Source organism: Miscanthus floridulus, chromosome 1 (assembly GCF_019320115.1).
Source record: "Miscanthus floridulus cultivar M001 chromosome 1, ASM1932011v1, whole genome shotgun sequence".
NCBI lineage: Eukaryota > Viridiplantae > Streptophyta > Magnoliopsida > Poales > Poaceae > Miscanthus > Miscanthus floridulus.
The window spans coordinates 38,977,349-38,995,511 of record NC_089580.1 but is presented as its reverse complement, the minus strand read 5'-3'; the positions used below and the strand labels follow the sequence as shown (position 1 = coordinate 38,995,511).

Here is an 18,163-nt window from a genome sequence, read left to right as displayed (position 1 = left end):
AAAATACACATGTACCATAAACCTCAAAATGCTTTAAGCCGCTCACATTTGGAGTGACTGGGCGTGGAGGAGCTCCTTGCCTCCTTAGACTGTCTCTAATAACGAAACGCAAACGTAAAATGCGTCTTCAACAGTGGTTTGCGTCGTAAAAAATGCTGTCCAATGGAAGACCCAAACAGCCGACCGATTTTGTGTACCAGCCGAAGGGAAAGGCAAATAAGCGTCTTCGGCAGCCGGACGACGCAAATCTCTGCCGCAAGACAACGCAAGAGCTCGAGCACGAGCTCCGCCGGCGCGGGCGCGAGCTCCGCCGGGCCGCGGGGGCGAGCTCCGCCGAGGCGCGGGCGCAAGCTCCGCCGGCGCGGGCGCTGCCGGTCGGATCCGGAAGAGGGAGGGTCGGGGAAGAAAAAGGGGAGGGAGGGGGGCCGGATCCAGCCGGGAGAGGGAGGGAAGAAGGTAGGCCACGTCCGCGGCGGGCGCCGCTTGCTTCGAGCGCCGCGCCAGCGCCAACGCGCGCCGTCGCCCCACGTTGTCGCCATCGCCGTCGCCATGCCCTGCATGGCCACGTGGGAGAGAGAGGAAGAGAGAAAGGCAGCCACATGGGAGAGAGAGACAGAGAGGACCGAATATATTTTGCCATCGCTGTTGGAGACAGAAGAATTTGGGTAGCTCCCTTGTTTGCTGTACGTTACCCAAACGGTGAAATTTGGGTCGGCTCGGTTGGAGATAGCCTTACAGTTACGCCTCAGGGTGGTCGAAAATAACTATTGATCAGGGGGAGGCAAGGCTAGAATCCATGAGTTGCCTGAAACGAAGTCTATCCCTACAAAGGGCTTGAGAGTTGCCTGAAACGAAGTCTATCCCTACAAAGGGCTTGATCTGAGCCTCAGTGAGTTCCAAGGCCAATCCGTCCTTCTTAGCCGCATCCGACCCAGGTCCGGAGCGCATGAAATTACCGTAGTAAGTTCCACTGTGCCAAAAGAAACATAATGCAATCCAAACATCATCACATGAAATGGTATTCATCACATGAAATTATATTCTTGAACATTATCCTCATCTCCTTCCTAATGCATCGAGGTAATGGTTTAAATTGAAATTTATTTCTTATCTCTTTCCCACACTAGGTACACACATGAAATCTCGGGACGAGATTTTGTTTAGGGGTAGAGCTGTAACACCCTCAGACCACTAAATCATGTCATGAGCATCACGTTTATGTGATAAAGCATGCGATAAAGTGTGTAGATCAATTTCTTGTAACCTAAAATGACTAGTAAAAATGTTAAATGAAAATTTATTCAATAATCATGTTATGTCAAGTAGGGTTGAAAACCAATTTTTATTAAGCAAAAGAATTATAGAACATGTGTGTGACACTTAAATAAGGTTTGAAGTACAAACTTTGCAGATGACAATACAACTCCTGCTATAGAAAAATAACATTGCTAGCTAGTATTTCTAATAGCTTAGAAATGCAACTTGGAATCAAGTTCAGCTCAAAAACTTAGAATATTTTCAAGTATGTTGACAGCTAGACAATGCTATGTTTGGTAATTTATTTTGTGAAATCGAGTTAAGAAGTGGTGTCGTATTTTAGCTCGAGTTGGCAGCCTCATATCCCCACTGGAGCGTGGTGAAGATGGTTTAGTTCCAGAGCAACCGTTTAGTTTTTATAGGCGCTTTAAAATTTGTGCAGGATATGATTTCGGGCTAGTTCATCGGGTGAGCACGATCACCACGCCTCGGGGGCACGACGTCGCCACACCGCTCGCTCTGTGCGTGCACGCGCGCTGCCGCGTGTGTCCGGCTACGACTGCCCTGGCCTGACCGCCACTGGCTCTGCCATGTGGAGCCGCTGTTGCTGCTCGCACGACCGGGCAGTGCTGTAGCCTGCCTCGCCCCGCTGCCGCACCGCCGACCGCCTCGTACCGCGACACAGCCGCTACCGGTGTCATCGCTTCACCGTCGCGTCCATGCCTGTCCCCTATGCCTATACCCCGCTGCTGGTCCGGTTAGATGCCATGCACACGTGGCCAAGCTCGTCGTAGCCTTGCCATTAATGGCACTGCGCCCGCGCGGGCCATGCCGGTCGATGGATGCACGCGCCTGTTTGATTGCGTCCGCACGCGTAACACCTAGATCATGCCGGCCACGTCTCGCCAAGGCAAGACCAAGACGAGCCCACTTGCCGCCTCGTCTCTCTCTCTCTCCCTCCGCTGCCGCCGTCGAGCCACGCCATCAAATTGGTCACCGAGTGATCACTTCCATTTAACTTAGCACGTCTGCGGCTTCACCATCAAGTTCTCTCGCTACCCAACTCCACCCAGCCATGAAGAAGGCACTGCCAAGCTCCAATTTCATGTTTTCCCGCCGTCGTGCCGATAAGGCCGACTCCGGCCATGGACGAGGGCGGCCCTCCTACCGTCCCTCCTGAGCTAATTCACCTGCACCACTAGCTTCGCCTTGCCTCCCTCTCCACCTTGCGCACACCAGTGGAACCGCTATCGCCTCCCCGTCGCTACTGACGCGACCGCGCCACAGCGGCGCCGCCGTACGGCTCGGCCGCACGTGGCCACACCTCCTCCACCATCCTCCACCCCAACCATCACCTTGTCTAGGTTCACGGTAGTCTACTAATGCTTCCTCGCTAGCCAGTTAGGTTCTTAGGTGCTTTGGATCGCTGGGGCAGCCGCGCCACCGTCATAGACGGCCGCGCGCCACCGCAGCTGGCTCCAGCGAGTCCCGCCGCCCCGTGTTGCCGCTTAGCATAGCTGCTCGGGTCGGGGATGGTGATCGACCCGATAGGTGGGCCAGCGCATGTCCCAGGTGGCCAGTGCGACCGTGCTATGTCGTCGTCCGCCGCGTCGCCGTGCACTGAGCCATCGGAGGTGCGCGCGGGTGATTTAGGGAAAGGACGGGGGGTTAAGTGAGAAGGTCTGAGAGAGGGGGAAATAGTGTTAGCACTTAGTTGTGATTTGGGAGAAGTGCAAGGCCTCTTTTGCAAAAGCGCCAACGCACGCAGGACTCCCCCGCCGCGGGCCGACCTCGCATGGGCCGCGCCAGCGAGCCGCTATGCGCACGCCGCGTCACGTGGGCCGCACGTGTGGGCCGCGCGGGAGATTGGTTTTTCTTTTTCTAGGAATTAGTGAATGGTTTTCTAATTTAATTTCTGAACTGATCTTTGGTAATTAATATAAAATCATGTAGGTGTCCAAAAATTGTGAAATAAATTTTGTTAGGTTCCTAAAATTGTGATCTATCTGTTGGTGTATTTAGTTCATATTTATATGTGTTGACACTAAAAGCTATTAAATCGTTTAAAAGTGCTTCATATTTTTAAGTTATTCATTGTAGGAATTTTTGTGGTAAAATGGTGATAGCTTTAGTCCTGAAATCTTTATGATAGCTTCATTGTATTATTATGTGCTCACTATAATTTTTGTCGCCTTAGAATAGACAAAGCATTGGGGTAGTTAAATGTTCTTTGTTTCAAAATACATTAAATCTTTAGTAGAAATAAAGATATACCCTTAATTTGCAAAGCTAAGTATTTGTTAGTGAACCATACATTTTGCTTGGTGAAGACAATAATTAGCTTAGTATCTTAGTCATTAGAGATAGCTTAGTAGCTTGATAGGTGTATTCTTATTTTAAGAGTTGTTGTTGCCTAAATACTAAATAGCTGCATTACTTTATTCGCATGTATATAGAGAACGAGTCGTCGGAGATTGTGACCACCGGTGAGCACGAGTTCGAGGAGATCGTCGAGGAGTACGGGGAGGAGATTCTCGTACAGGAGGAGGTCCTAGAGCCGCCACTGACTGACTTAGCTGACACCGCGCCTGCCCAAGTCAAGCCCTGGTGCATAACCCTTATTTTTGATAATCACTATATATATATATGTTATGTGCATTTACGTTACATGAATTTTATGAAAACCACATGCATAGATATATCTACCTATGAGTCCTACTAGTACATGTTCGAGTAGCTGCTATGCTTAGGTTTTCGATAGCGTGAGTAACCTGCCATTACTCACAATAGGTGGTTATTATATTTACTCTCATGATAAAATGATGAAAGGAAAATAGAGACCGGGTAGGGATATGGTATGGGTTATGGTGGGTGTGACGAGTTGTGTCCCGTGGCCACGGGGCTTAGCTTGGTTACACTATTTTCCCTGTCCGTGTCGATTAAGCACCGTCCGTTGCTGTGGATAGTAGTTAGGTCACAGACTTATTATCCTAAGCATATACTTGCTTATGGCAGCCGAAAGGCTTGTTACTTTCTTGTCGTGGGTTTCGGCTTTTTCTGGACCGACTGATTAGAGGCGGGGAAAGGTGGAGGTCTAAACACCATATAGAGATCGGGTCTCAAGTGTGGGGGTTTGAAGTCCAAGTTTGGACGGGGACCTAGACCCCTCGACAGGAGTGGAGTGAGTTGGTCTCGTTTGTGCCTAGGGTATAAGCGGGGCGTGTGTTTCAGGGTACCCAGCTGGGATACATTGATTTGTGAATCACCGTTTTCGTGAGACGGTATGACTTGGCTATGGTCCAGCACCGTAGTAAGAACTAGAATATGGAAGATGGTAAATTGGTTCTGATTGCTCAACCCTTGCTTGAAAGTAGAACAGGTGCTTACCTAGAATAGTTAGCTAATGGAGTAATCATGACTGCTAATTAAACTTGATCTTAAGGACACACTTCTAGTAATGCTTTTCGCAAACAAAAAGAAAACAACAAACTCATATTACCTATCATACCTCTTTAGAGTCGGGAAACTATTCCTACTAGTCAGGTAAGTCTTGCGAGTACATTGTGTACTCAGGGTTTATTTTTCCCTGTTGTAGGTGCAGCTTGAGGAGTAGCGCTTGTGTGGAGGATTCTTCTAGTGGGCATAGATGGATCCTTGTATCATTTTTGCTAGATGTTTATTTTCATTCCGCTGTTTAATTATCACACTCTAAACCCTGGTATTGTAATAAATAATTTACAAGAACTCTTGTATGAAATAGACTAAGAATTGTAGCTCATACTCATTATTGGATTTTGGAGGTAAAACATGGATTGATTCGAGTTCTCCCATGGGGTGTGCTCGATGGAACTATCTGATTTAGCAAATTTTCGAGGTGTTTAGTCTCTAGTGGAAGACGAGCACCTCCGAAAGCGCATTATTTTGGATGGTTCTACCACATAGATAGCCCGCGAGCCCTCCAATACCCTACCTAGTTACACCTTTTCTGCTTCCCCCTTGATAGTGCAATTCTTGAAGGAGAAACCACTCTCATTGGGGTCATCCACACTTGTCTTGCCACTCTGCAGCTCTTTGGGTGTGGCTACAATCTCTTTGTTCACGGAGATGATGTTGCATTTCTCGTAGAGCAATCTAGCAAAGCCAAAGATGAAGTCGACTGTGCCTTTGATGTTGCATGCCTTGTAGTAGTGCGATCCCTTCTGGTCATACAACGCAACCTGCCCACCATCAATGGTGCAATTGAAGAAGGTTGCCTTTGTTCCTGACACTCGTACCGTCGATGCCTAGCCTTTCTTAGCCCCTGGCTTTGGTAGCGGTGCATCGTTCTTGAAGATGACGCCAGTCGAGAACCAATACTAGGGTGCCTGAAGAGGAGAAGCTAATGGTCATCAACATTGATTCATCCGAGCAATCAAGAGCGTGACTACAGCTCCAACCGACCCTAGGTGCGTAGGCTCTACCTCGCCTGATCCCTTGGGTGCGGGCTTCGCCTCGCCCCACCTCGAGGCCACGATCTCCATCTCGCCCGACCTCTGGGGGCGGGCTCTGCCTCGCTCAACCTTGATGCCGTGATCTTCGTCTCGCTTGACCTCTGGGGGTGGGCTCCACCTCGCTCGACCCCGAGGCCACGATCTCCGCCTCGCCTGACCCTAATGCCGTGATCTCCGTCTTGCCCGACCTCTAGGGGCGGGCTCCGCCTCACCCGACCTCAAGGTCGTAATCTCCGTCTCTCCTGACCTCTGGGGGTGGGCTCCGCCTCACCCGACTCCTAGGGTACGGGCTCTACCTCGCCTAACCCGAGGCTGCAATCTTCGCCTCGCCCGACCTCTATGGGTGGGCTCCGCCTCGCCCGACCCTGAGGTCGCGATCTCCGCCTCGCCCGACCTCGAGGCCACGGTCTCCATTTCGCCCGACCCCTTTGAAAGGTCCTAATGTGGCTAGAGGGGGGGGGGGTGAATAGCCTATTTAATTTTCTACAAACCAACTAGAGCAATTTAATTAGTATGACAAATAGCAAAATACAAACTTGCTCTAGCTCTACAAGAGTTGCAAGCCACCTATTCAACAATTCTAGTTACTATGATCACTAGACACATAATTTGCTAAGTCACTACTCACTAAGAGCTCTCACACTTGCTACGCTAAAGAGCTCCACTAGATGAACTTAAACTACAAAACAAGCTCTCAATTCTAGCTACACTATAGAGCTTGCTACAACTAGTTTGCGAGATGTAAATGAGTGAGTAGGGTGATTATACCGCCACATAAAGGAGTGAACCAATCACAAGATGAATACCAATTCAATCATCGGGAGAACACCAAAGGGCAAGAGACAACCAATTTTTCTCTTGAGGTTCACGTGCTTGCTGGCACGCTAGTCCCCATTGTGTCGACCAACACTTGGTGGTTCAGTGGCTAAGAGGTGTTGCACGAACTTCATCCACACAATTGGACACTGCAAGAAGCTACCCATAAGTGAGGCAACTCAATGACATGAGCAATCCACTAGAGTTACCTTTCGGTTCTCCGCCGGGGAAGACACAAGACCCCTCACAATCACCACGATCGGAGCCGAAGACAATCACCAACCTCCGCTCGATGATCCTCGCTGCTCCAAGCCATCTAGGTGGTGGCAACCACCAAGAGTAACAAGCGAACCCCGTAGCAAAACATGAACCCCAAGTGTCTCTAAATGCAATCACTCAAGCAATGCACTTAGATTCTCTCCCAATCTCACAAAGATGAAGAATCAATAATGGATATGAGTGGGAGGGCTTTGGCTAAGCTCACAAGGTTGCTATGTCAATGCAAATGGCCAAAAGTTTTTAGCTAGAGCCGGCCACACACCTTAAATAGAGCCTCCAACGAAATGGAGCCGTTGGCCCCTTAGTCCTCTGAAATTTGGGCTGACCGGATGTGCCAGTCAGATTGACCAAACGCTGGACCCCTGCATTCGGTCGCCTGATGATCGCCACGTGTCATTAGCTTCAAATGTTGAACGCTCGATCTCAACGGCTAGTCTGCTTTGCGCCACGTGTTAAGTTGCGGTTGGACGCACTGCTCAAAGTGACCGGACGCTCCATCATTGGAGTCCGGTCGTTTTCAGTAAGGCACCAGAGCCGGTTTTTCTTGACCAGACGTGTCTGGTCCACCATGACTGGACACACCGGTGCATCCACTCCTCCTCCTCTTCTCTACGTGCTGCCACGTTAGCAAGGCCGGACGCTGAACAATGTTCAGCTAGAGTCCGGTCACTTTTCTCCTCTAAGTTCGGTCACAGGGCAAATCAAGCCCGAGAGCACCACCTTCTTTTATAATTGACCGGGCGCTGGAGCCCTAAGCCCGATCACTTCGAACTCAACGTTCAGTCACTGTTTGACAGTGAAAACACACCTCCTTTAATTCACTAACTTGTCCACCCTTGCTCAAATGTGCCAACCACCAAGTATCACCTTGTGCATGTGTGTTAGCATATTTTCACAAATATTTTCAAGGGTGTTAGCCTTCCACTAGATCCTAAATGCATATGCAATGAGTTAGAGCATCTAGTGGCACTTTGATAACCGCATTTTGATACAAGTTTCACCCCTCTTAATAGTACGGCTATCGATCATAAATGTGATCACACTCGCTAAGTGTCTCGATCACTAAAACAAAAAAGCTCCTATCAAATTTCACCTTTGCCTTGAGCTTTTTATTTTTCTCTTTCTTCTTTTCCAAGTCCAAGCATTTGATCATCACCATGCCATCACCATCATCATGATCTTCACCGTTGCTTCACCACTTGGAATAATGCTTCCTATCTCATGATCACTTAGATGAACTAGGTTAGCACTTAGAGTTTTATCAATTCACCAAAACCAAATTAGAGCTTTCAATCTCTCCCTTTTTGGTAATTGATGATAACCCTTACACAAAGATATGAATTAAAATTCATTTGAATTCTTGTTGCTTGCCCAAGCATATTTACCATGTGTAAAAGGATATGGACAAGTTTCATGAATCCTATATGGTAGTAATTGTCCCCCCCTACATATGTGCTAAGAGTTTGGATTGTAGCTTGCACATATGCTTAGATAAAAAATATAGGAAACAATGTCTACTAAATGATGGTAAGGTAAAAAAGATGGACCTTTGAAGCGTGATACCAATCGGAGTGCACCAATATACCATCTTTAGCACCATTAGTAACTAGATATACACAAAAACTAGAATACCCCATGGGATCAACATTAGAAGCAAGGGTCTAGTTTTCATAAAATAAACATAAGTCTAGTTTCTTAACCTATGCATGCTAGTTTTTCATTTCATCATTCAATCCTATAACTAGCATATACCATGCAAGCATAAATATTGAAATCTAAAACTTGTGCCATGCAAGTAAACATATGAAATGCACATTCACATGCATCCATCAAGTTTATGAGCTTGCTCCCCCTACTTGTGTGCTCAAAATTTTAATTGATCCCTTACTTTGTCATATCTCTCCCCCTATGTCAATTTCTCAATTTCTCCCTCTTTGTTATCTTTTCACTATATTTGTGCACTATTTGTCCCCCTTTGTCATCAATGACCACAAAAGTTTAATTTTATGTCAATCAATGGGGTGAGGATCATTTTCCCAAATTTGGTCCAATCCAGATCACTTGCCAAAGATATTTAACTCGGTTTGATCCAAGGACAAGCTTCTTCACACCTTCAAATAAGGGTTATCTTGTACCATGTTGAGTTAGACACTTATAGCTCATTTTCTAGATCAAACACTAGGTTTACAAGCCCACAAACATATCATGCTACCACTAGACCAAATTAAGCATAGAAGCAATAGTGGTACCATACAAACATCAAAATCATTTGATTTTCATGAATGAGCCTATTAAATGTGAAGGATGACTAGGTGCGCTAAATATGTCCTTAGCAAGGATGTATGCCATGCCAATCAACTTTTACCTTGGATTGCTCGAAGGAGAGGCATGTCATATAAGTGGGGGGGGGGGGGGTGCATCAACACATATTTGAGAAACCCAATATGTTCAACTGATTCCTTAGCTTGTAAAAACCTTTTCTCATCCAATGGCTTGGTGAATATATCGGCAAGTTGATCTTCAGTGCCTACACTTTCAATGCAAATGTCCCCTTTTTATTGGTGATCTCTTATGAAATGGTGGCAGATATTAATGTGCTTTGTTCTTGCATGTTGAACTAGATTGTTGGTTAACTTGATTGCACTCTCGTTGTCACATAGCAATGGCACTTTCTTGAACTTGATTCCAAAGTCACTCACGGTGGCCTTCATCCAAAGTATTTGTGCACAACAACTACCGGCAGATATGTATTCGGCTTTGGCAGTTGATAATGCAATACTATTTTGCTTCTTTGATGACCATGAAACAAGTGATCTTCCCAACAATTGACATGTGCCTGAGGTGCTCTTCCTTTCAACCTTGCATCCTGCATAATCCAAGTCAGAGTAACCAACTAGTTCAAATTTTGCTCCTTTGGGATACCACAAACCAACATTTTATGTATGCTTCAAGTACCTTAATATTCTCTTTGTAGCCTTCAAATGACTTTCTCTTGGTGAGGCTTGAAATCTTGCACACATGCATACACTAAACATAACATCCGGCCTTGATGTGGTTACATAGAGTAGGCTTCCAATCATAGACCGATACAATTTTTGACCCACCATATTGCCACTTGCATCACTATCTAAGTTGCCATTTGTTCCCATTGGTGTACTAATGGCTTTGCTATCACTCATGCCAAACTTCTTGAGCATGTCTTTGATATACTTGCCTTGACTCACAAATGTACCATTCTTCAATTGCTTGATTTGAAGACCAAGGAAGTAACTTAACTCTTCAATCATGGACATTTCAAACTCATTAGCCATTATCTTTCTAAACTCTTCACAAAAGTCTTGATTGGTTGATCCAAATATGATGTCATCAACATTGATTTGCATTACAAATAAGTCTTTGCCAATCTTCTCGGTGAAAAGAGTGGTGCCAACCTTGCCCATCATAAACCCCTTAGATAGTAGGAAATCCCTCAATCTCTCATACCATGCTCTAGGTGTTTGTTTCAATCCATACAATGCCTTCTTTAATTTGTACACATGGTTGGGCTTCTTGTCATCTTCAAAACTGGGAGGTTGCTCAACATATACTTCTTCATTGATGTAGCCATTGAGAAATGTACTCTTGACATCCATTTGATAGAGCTTGATATTATGGGCACAAGCATAGGCTAATAAGATTCTAATTGCTTTCAATCTAGCAACCGGGGTATATATTTCTCCAAAGTCAAGACCTTCAACTTGTGTATATCCTTATACTATCAATCTTGCTTTGTTCCTTACTACTATCCCATCTTGATCTTGCTTGTTTTTCAAGACCCATTTGGTTCCAACCACATTGTGTCCCTTTGGTCTCTCTACTAATTCTCATACTTGACTTCTTGTGAAGTTATTCAATTCTTCATGCATAACATTCACCCAATCAATATCCTTCAATGCTTCATCCATCTTCTTTGGTTCAATGGATGACACAAATGAGAACTGCTCACAAAATGAAGCCAATCTTGATCTAGTTTGTACGCCTCTTGAAATATCATCAATGATAGTGTCCAATAAATGATCACTTATAATATTGGTTGGTTAGAGCACTTGCACTTAATTGCTTGCACTTGCTTGATTATTAGATCGAGATGATGTGCTAGCCACTTGATTTTGTTCATTGTCATGAGAGCCATTTGTACTAGCTTGATTTGTATCATTTTGTAAATTTGTGTTAAAGAGCACTTGCACTTGATTATCTTCATCATCATTCATTTGCCTAGGCCTCAATTCATCAACATTCATGTTCTTCATGGCTTTTGAAAGTTGAATGCCTCTAACATCTTTTAAGTTCTCATTCTTATCTTGGGAACCCTTGGTTTCATTAAATTCAACATCATGAACTTTCTCAAGAGTACCACTATCCAAATTCCAAACTCTATATGCTTTGCTAGTAGTTGAGTATCCAAGTAGGAATCCTTCATCATATTTCTTATCAAACTTGTCCAATTTAGTGCCTTTCTTCAAGATATAGCATTTGCAACCAAAAACCCGAAAGTATGCTATGTTGGGCTTTCTTCAATTCAATAGCTCATAAGGTATCTTCTACATCATAGGGTGACAATAGAGTCGGTTGCTATAGTAGCAAGTCATGTTGATTGCTTCGGCCCATAATGAATGACTCATATTGTACTCACTCAACATTGATCTTGCCATGTCAATCAAAGTTCTATTCTTTCTTTCAACTAGGCCATTTGATTGTGGAGTGTACTTGGCCGAAAATTGATGCCTAATTCCAAACTCATCACACAAATCATACACTCTTGTGTTCTTGAACTCACTTCCATTGTTACTTCTCACTTTCTTGATGGTTGTTTCAAACTCATTATGAATTCTCTTGATGAATGTCTTGAAGGTTACAAACACATCACTCTTGTCAACAAGAAAGATCACCCATGTGTATCTAGTGAAATCATCCACAATCACAAAGCCATATTTGTTACCGCCAATGCTAGTGTATTGAGTTGGCCCAAACAAGTTTATGTGCAATAACTCAAATATTTTACTAGTGCTCATCATGCTTTTCTTAGGATAGATGTTTCCAACTTGTTTTCCAGCTTAACAAGAGCTACAAAGCTTATCTTTCTCAAACACTACATCTTTCAAGCCTTTAACCAAGTCATGCTTGACCAATCTATTCAATTGTTTCATTCCAACATGACCAAGCCTTCTATGCCATAACCAACCCATGCTAGACTTAGTGAACAAACATATAGATAATTGAGTTTCACTAGCATTGAAATCAACCAAGTATAGATTCTCATATCTAAAGCCCTTGAAGATCAAGTTAGAGCCATCTACACTTATGATCTCTACATCATCTACCCTATATATGCATTTGAATTCAAGATCACACAATTGAGCCACGGATAGAAAATTGAAGTTCAAGCTCTCTACTAGCAACACATTGGATATGTTCATGTCATTGGATATTGCAATCTTACCAAGCCCGTTGACCTTGCCTTTGCCATTGTCACCAAACGTGATAGTATCAATCCCATTGCTCTTATTTTTATTGATTGAATTGAAAATTCTTGGATCACCGGTCATGTGTTGTGTGCACCCACTATCAAGCACCCAATGCATTCCTTTGGCTTTATAATTGACCTACAAAAGAATATTAATTCTTTTTAGGTACCCAAACTTGCTTGGGTCCTTGAAGGTTAGTTACCAAGGTCTTTGGTACCTAAATGGCCTTCTTCTTTGGGCCCACAATTGGTGTACCAATAAACTTAACCTTCACACCATTGGCACCCTTAACAAGCATGTAACAAGAATTAAATCTAATTGAGGATACATTAGGTTGCTTGTTCTTGTTTGTCGATAAAAGATGGTCGGCAGTCCTCCGAGGGGTATCCCACGAAGGTAGATTGGTCGATGGAGGTGCACATAATAGGAACCGGATGGTGACACAAGGCGCAAAGACAACGATTTAGACAGGTTCAAGCCGTCTGATTGATGTAATACCCTATGTCCTATGTCTTTGGTGTATTGTATTGAGATGTATATAAGATTTGATATATCGTCTAGGGGACCCCTACCTCTCCTTATATACTCTAAAGGGGTAGGGTTACAAGAAAAGTATCCTATTTGGTACTATATAATATCTTGCGGTGCACGTCGACCAGTGCTATGCACGCCTTGATCTTATGGGCTAGGCCACCTCCGATGGTGCAGCCCATATGGCCTGCCATGGGTATCCGGGGTTGTACCCCCCATAGCTAGTCCTCGAGTGCCTTATATCTGTTGTGCAACGCCGTCTTGAGCTTGTCCGAGCAAGGGCGAACAAAGCCGAGCAGTCAAACTCATGGTCCGACCACCGTGAATAGTTGCCGAGCAGTTGTGAACCGTCGCCGAGCAGTGTGAACCATCGCCGAGCAACTGTGAACCATCGTCGAGCAGTGTGAACCATCACCGAGCAGCTATGAACCATCACCGAGCAGTGTGAACCGTCACTAAGTAGTGTATCCCAAGTAAGGCTTGCCATAAGGATGTATGGAGCTCAAGTTCAAAATTAAAAATTTCCTCCACTTAGAAGAAGTGTAGCCACTTAGACTCTGTCAATAAGGAGGGTAAATCAAGAAATAAGCACTACATTCATCGCTAGGTGAAGTATAGCCACTTAGTCCCCGGGCCTGCTAGAAGATGAAGAATGAATCTTGTAGCAGGGTCAAAGAAAAGAAGTCTAAAAGCTTGCCGACGTCATCTGACATGCGCGTATAAAGACCCTAGACATGCTGCCCAAGATCAGCACCCTAATCCGAACAGCATGGAGCAGCTTGACAGCACACCGATGAGACATAGCAAGATCCAACCACCAAGGGAGTCCTCAGCTTAGCCAGCGATGCTTGCATGAAGAATCCAAATACCAAGGAGTCCCTGACGTAGCTAGCGATGCTTGAGCATTGAGGAGTCCTCGGCGCGTAGCTGGCGATGTCCGAACACCGAGGAGTCCCCGGCATAGCTGGCGATGTCCGAGCATCAAGGAGTCATCACGCGTAGCTGGCGATGTTCGAGCACCGAGGAGTCCCTGCATGTAGCTGGCGATGTCCGAGCTCCGAGGAGTCCCCAGTGCATAGCTAGTGATGAAGCACGAGCGACGAATAGTCTGGTCAACTGGTTGGTGGCGAAGTGAGCATTGAGTAGAAGCAACCAGCAAATAGTCTGATCAACTAGTCGACGACGAAGTCCATAAACCTAGCGGTCCGACCAGTTGATCGGTGAAGAAGTCTGAGCACCAGGTGGTCCGATCACCTGGACGATAATCCTGTAATACAAATATGTAGAACGGGTAGTACATGATGTAGAAATATATGAACTCTAGAGAAGAAATAGCGTATGTAGCTCAACGATCAGTTGGTGTGAACACTTAGTGTTATTTGGAAAATGTATTTATATTTAATACAAACCACCCGACCAGTTAGTGAGTAGCTGTGTCTCCAGCCCTAGCTAGCCCATTAACCATAACATGGAGCGTGGAGCCCATGTGTGTGTAGGAAGAATAAAGCATCGCTAAGGAGCCACTGTCGACCACCCATAACGTAGATGACAGACGCTCGTGCACGTGTAGGGAGGAGCTAGAGACAAGACCGTCTCTAGAGGTGTCTAAGCATCAACGTGACTGCTTGGGGGTTTGCCTTAGACTTAGTTGTATGTCATCTTTAAGATGGTATACATTAAAGGTTGGAGAATATTTAGAAGAATATTAAAGCGTGACTTAGCTTTAGACAAAATGTCTAGTCGATGGGTAGCTCGCTTAGCGGCTCGCTTGACAACTGGAACGAAGTTAATCTCATGTTGGAGTAGGACGGACGTAGTCGAAGCTTGGCAGTGTCAATCCGTATATGAAGACGTGCGCCGTGGTTGTCGAAGGATGTTGATCTTGAATTACGCCATCTGGTTCACCAGGGATCAGCACACACAAGCCCCACGCTAGACGCCAACTGTTGACAAAAGATGCTCGATAGTCCTCCGAGGGGTATCCCCTGAAGGTAGATTGATCGGTGGAGGTGCGCGGATTGTGACACAAGGAGCAGAGACAACGATTTAGACAGGTTCGGGCCGTCTGATCGACGTAATACCCTATATCCTGTGTCTTTGGTGTATTGTATTGAGATATATATTAGATTCGATATATCGTCTAGGGGACCCCTGCCTCGCGTTATATACTCTAGAGGGGTAGGGTTACAAAGAAAGTATCCTATTTGGTACTATGCAATATCTTACGATGCATGTCGACCAGTGCCATGCATGCCTTGATCTTGTGGGCTGGGCCACCTTCGATGGTGCAGCTCATGTGGCCTTCCATGGGTATCCAGGGTCATACCCCCCACATTGTTAGTATTGCAATATTGCTCTATATGCCCAACTTACTTAAATCTATTGCAAAACCGATCATTGCCCTTCACAAAGCTAGCTTTGGGAGTAACAAAGGTCGTCTTGTCTTTTTTGGGGGTATAGCTTAATCCCTCTTTGTTGAGAGAAAACCTTTGGCTACCCAAGCACTTTAGCAAGCGGGCATCTCCACCATAGGCATTGCCTAAGGCATGAGTGAGCTCATTCACCTCCTTCTTGAGGGTCTCATTTTCCACCATTAGTGAGGCATCACAAGTGAAACCATCACTCAAAGGTGAAGTTGAAGTAGAAGTGCTACAAGAAGGGTTAGTGGGAGCAACAATAATGGGCTTATAAACAGATTCATCAATAATATCACATGTTAGTCCCACATCATAAGACATAATCACTTGCTCCTTCTTGGCTTGCTCGATGAGAGAGGAGTGAGCCTTTTCAAGCTTAGAGTGAGCTTTGCCAAGCTTCTCATGAGCTTCTATTTGCCTCTCATGAGTGGCATTGAGCTCATCAAAGGATTGCTCAAGAAATTTTACTTTCTTGCGCAATTTTTTGCACTCCTTTATCTTCATCTCAAAGCAAGTGTGCACTTGCTCACACATGTCCATGAGCTCCTCCTTGATGTACTCCTCCTCCTCATCATCATCACTCTAACAAGCATCACTTTCACATTCATCATCATCACTTGCATCATATTTTACCTTGGTAGGCTTTACCATAAGGCATGTCAATGAAGTCTCGAAGATAGAGGGCTTATTGTTGATGGCGATGCCCCGATGTAACCCGTGGCCAAGCGTATGGGCCTAGGTCAAAACTCTAACACCAAGGAAGAGATCGGCACGTCTCGATGTAACCCATGGCCATGACATGCCATACCTGAGGATTCACATCAAGAACAACGTCGGGCATGCCGATGCTGTTCTACCTAACCCTCGTACGAACGCTAACAGGTGCGTCAATTCACCACGATGCCCGCCCGGACAGAATGGGATGCCATGACTGGCAGACGATGCCTGCGCATGGTGTTAGTGATGAACATGACTATGACATGGAGCCATCCCTGTTGATGTCTACAGCATCGGTGGGACCCACATGAAGGAGAAGGACTCGGTGGTCCTAGCAGCCTTCTTCCCCCTCTCTCTCGTTCTTCTCTTTTCCTCCACTGTAGCCTATGCTTTCCCTTGGCCTATAAAAGGGAAAGCAGGGCATCCCATGAAGGGGACCGGATCGATCGACCCATCAAAATCTGATCCAATCGAGATCCGCACAAGAGCACGACACGAACACACGGCTGAGTAGCGATCGAGCTCTCAGCACCCACTCACTCCTACTAGAGACTTGGGATCCTTTCCCTCTCTCACCTGTTTATAACCCCTACTACAAACTTTCAGTGCTAGTAACACGAGCAGCAGCGACAAACTGGACATAGGGACTTTCTGCCCAAACCAGTATAAACCTCGTGTCCTCTAAGCACACCATCCGAGCCAGACGCGCAATACTAGAAATTTACTCATCGGTGGTAACTCAAAACACCAACAATTGGCGCTCTAGGTAGGGGCCTTTTGCACGTCTCGATGTCCACATCAAATATCGGATGGTTAGTCACAATGTCAGCTAGGTCCTGGGCGTGCACGTGCGCTTCAAGAACCTGGACTTCATCATCACGACAGAGGAAGAGTTGGTGTGGACTCCGGTCATCGTCCAACCTCTCCACTCCACCAGCCTTGGCACGATCACCAAGGCGCTTAAGGAGCTACAACTGCACGCACCAGAGGCCTATGCCCCGAGGAGCGACCAGCTCCTCGGCTTCGACTACGGGAGGTTAGAGCGCCGGCTCGACGCCTTCCTGGGACCCCGACCGTCTTGGGAGGACCTGCGCCACCTCACCTTCTCATTCGCCAATGTCATCGCCGAGCCGCTCTCCCTAGAATACCTCATCCGGAGCGCCCTGACAGTGCTCTCGTCCGGTCTCTGCAACACCATAGAGACCATTGGCCACCTTATGGCGCAATGCATGCTTCCATCCCCTATGAACGATGAGTTTGTGGGGATGACCAAATGTGTCATGGAGTCTTTCCATGACCTCCTCATGGGAGAAATGAAGTCGCCCTCAAACTCTGACTCTAGTAGGGGGAGCCATCACCCCTCACGTGAATGTTTCATGGCAAGTACCTCCGAGGGACATGTCAAAAGCATCCACGAGGGAGAAGCTACCCTAACAAATGACCTCGATGACAAGGTCAAGAGGGATGCAGGGGCCCCACCACACCTTTGGGTGGAGCAGCTGAAAGGCCCGACACCAAGAGCTTGAGCAAGCGTGACTCTAGCTCGAGCAGGAATGAGTGGAGCTCGAGCGAGAGATCAAGCGCCATGGAGACGGTGGGCGAACACGCGTCGTGGCCCATGATGTGAACTAGAGAATCATCGAGGATGATGAAGCCCTCCCACACTTCACTCAAGTGAGCCAAAACATCGCTGTTGTGGCGGCCTTACTTCGGGGGCTTATGCGGCCCACGACGCCCGAGGATCGTTGGGCCCATCGTGAGATTCGCACACTACTCAAGCGTGCAGCGGTGCAGCAGGCCGACAGCTCATTGTCCTAACGATGTGAGCTCAATGCTAGCCTACACACACCCTTAGAGTGACCCAACAAGGACATTTCAGTCCACCAGGCATGGCAAGGCGGCAGTCCACGCTCCGTGGTCCCAGTTCATGAGTGTCTCGGCCTCCACCGTGACGCACATGACACCCTCAACACCCGTAGGCGTACCCACGGCAGTGCAAGGGAAGAGGCTAGCCGCGGCTACCACCCACATCGTGGAGGATGCTACGATAGCCGCATGGACTAAAGCTCGAGCCCCGACTTGTTGGGGCCTCAGGCCTTCGGCCCACACATCCTCAACACCGTCTTCCCACCACGGTTCCGAACACCGACCA

The 18,163-nt window shown here is 46.4% G+C and overlaps 1 pseudogene; it reads right to left on the bottom strand.

The window, feature by feature from the left end:
* Positions 1 to 23: 23 nt before the first annotated feature.
* The window catches only part of LOC136455040 (probable pectinesterase 53), a 35,296-nt pseudogene continuing 17,156 nt past the window's right edge, over positions 24 to 18,163 (bottom strand).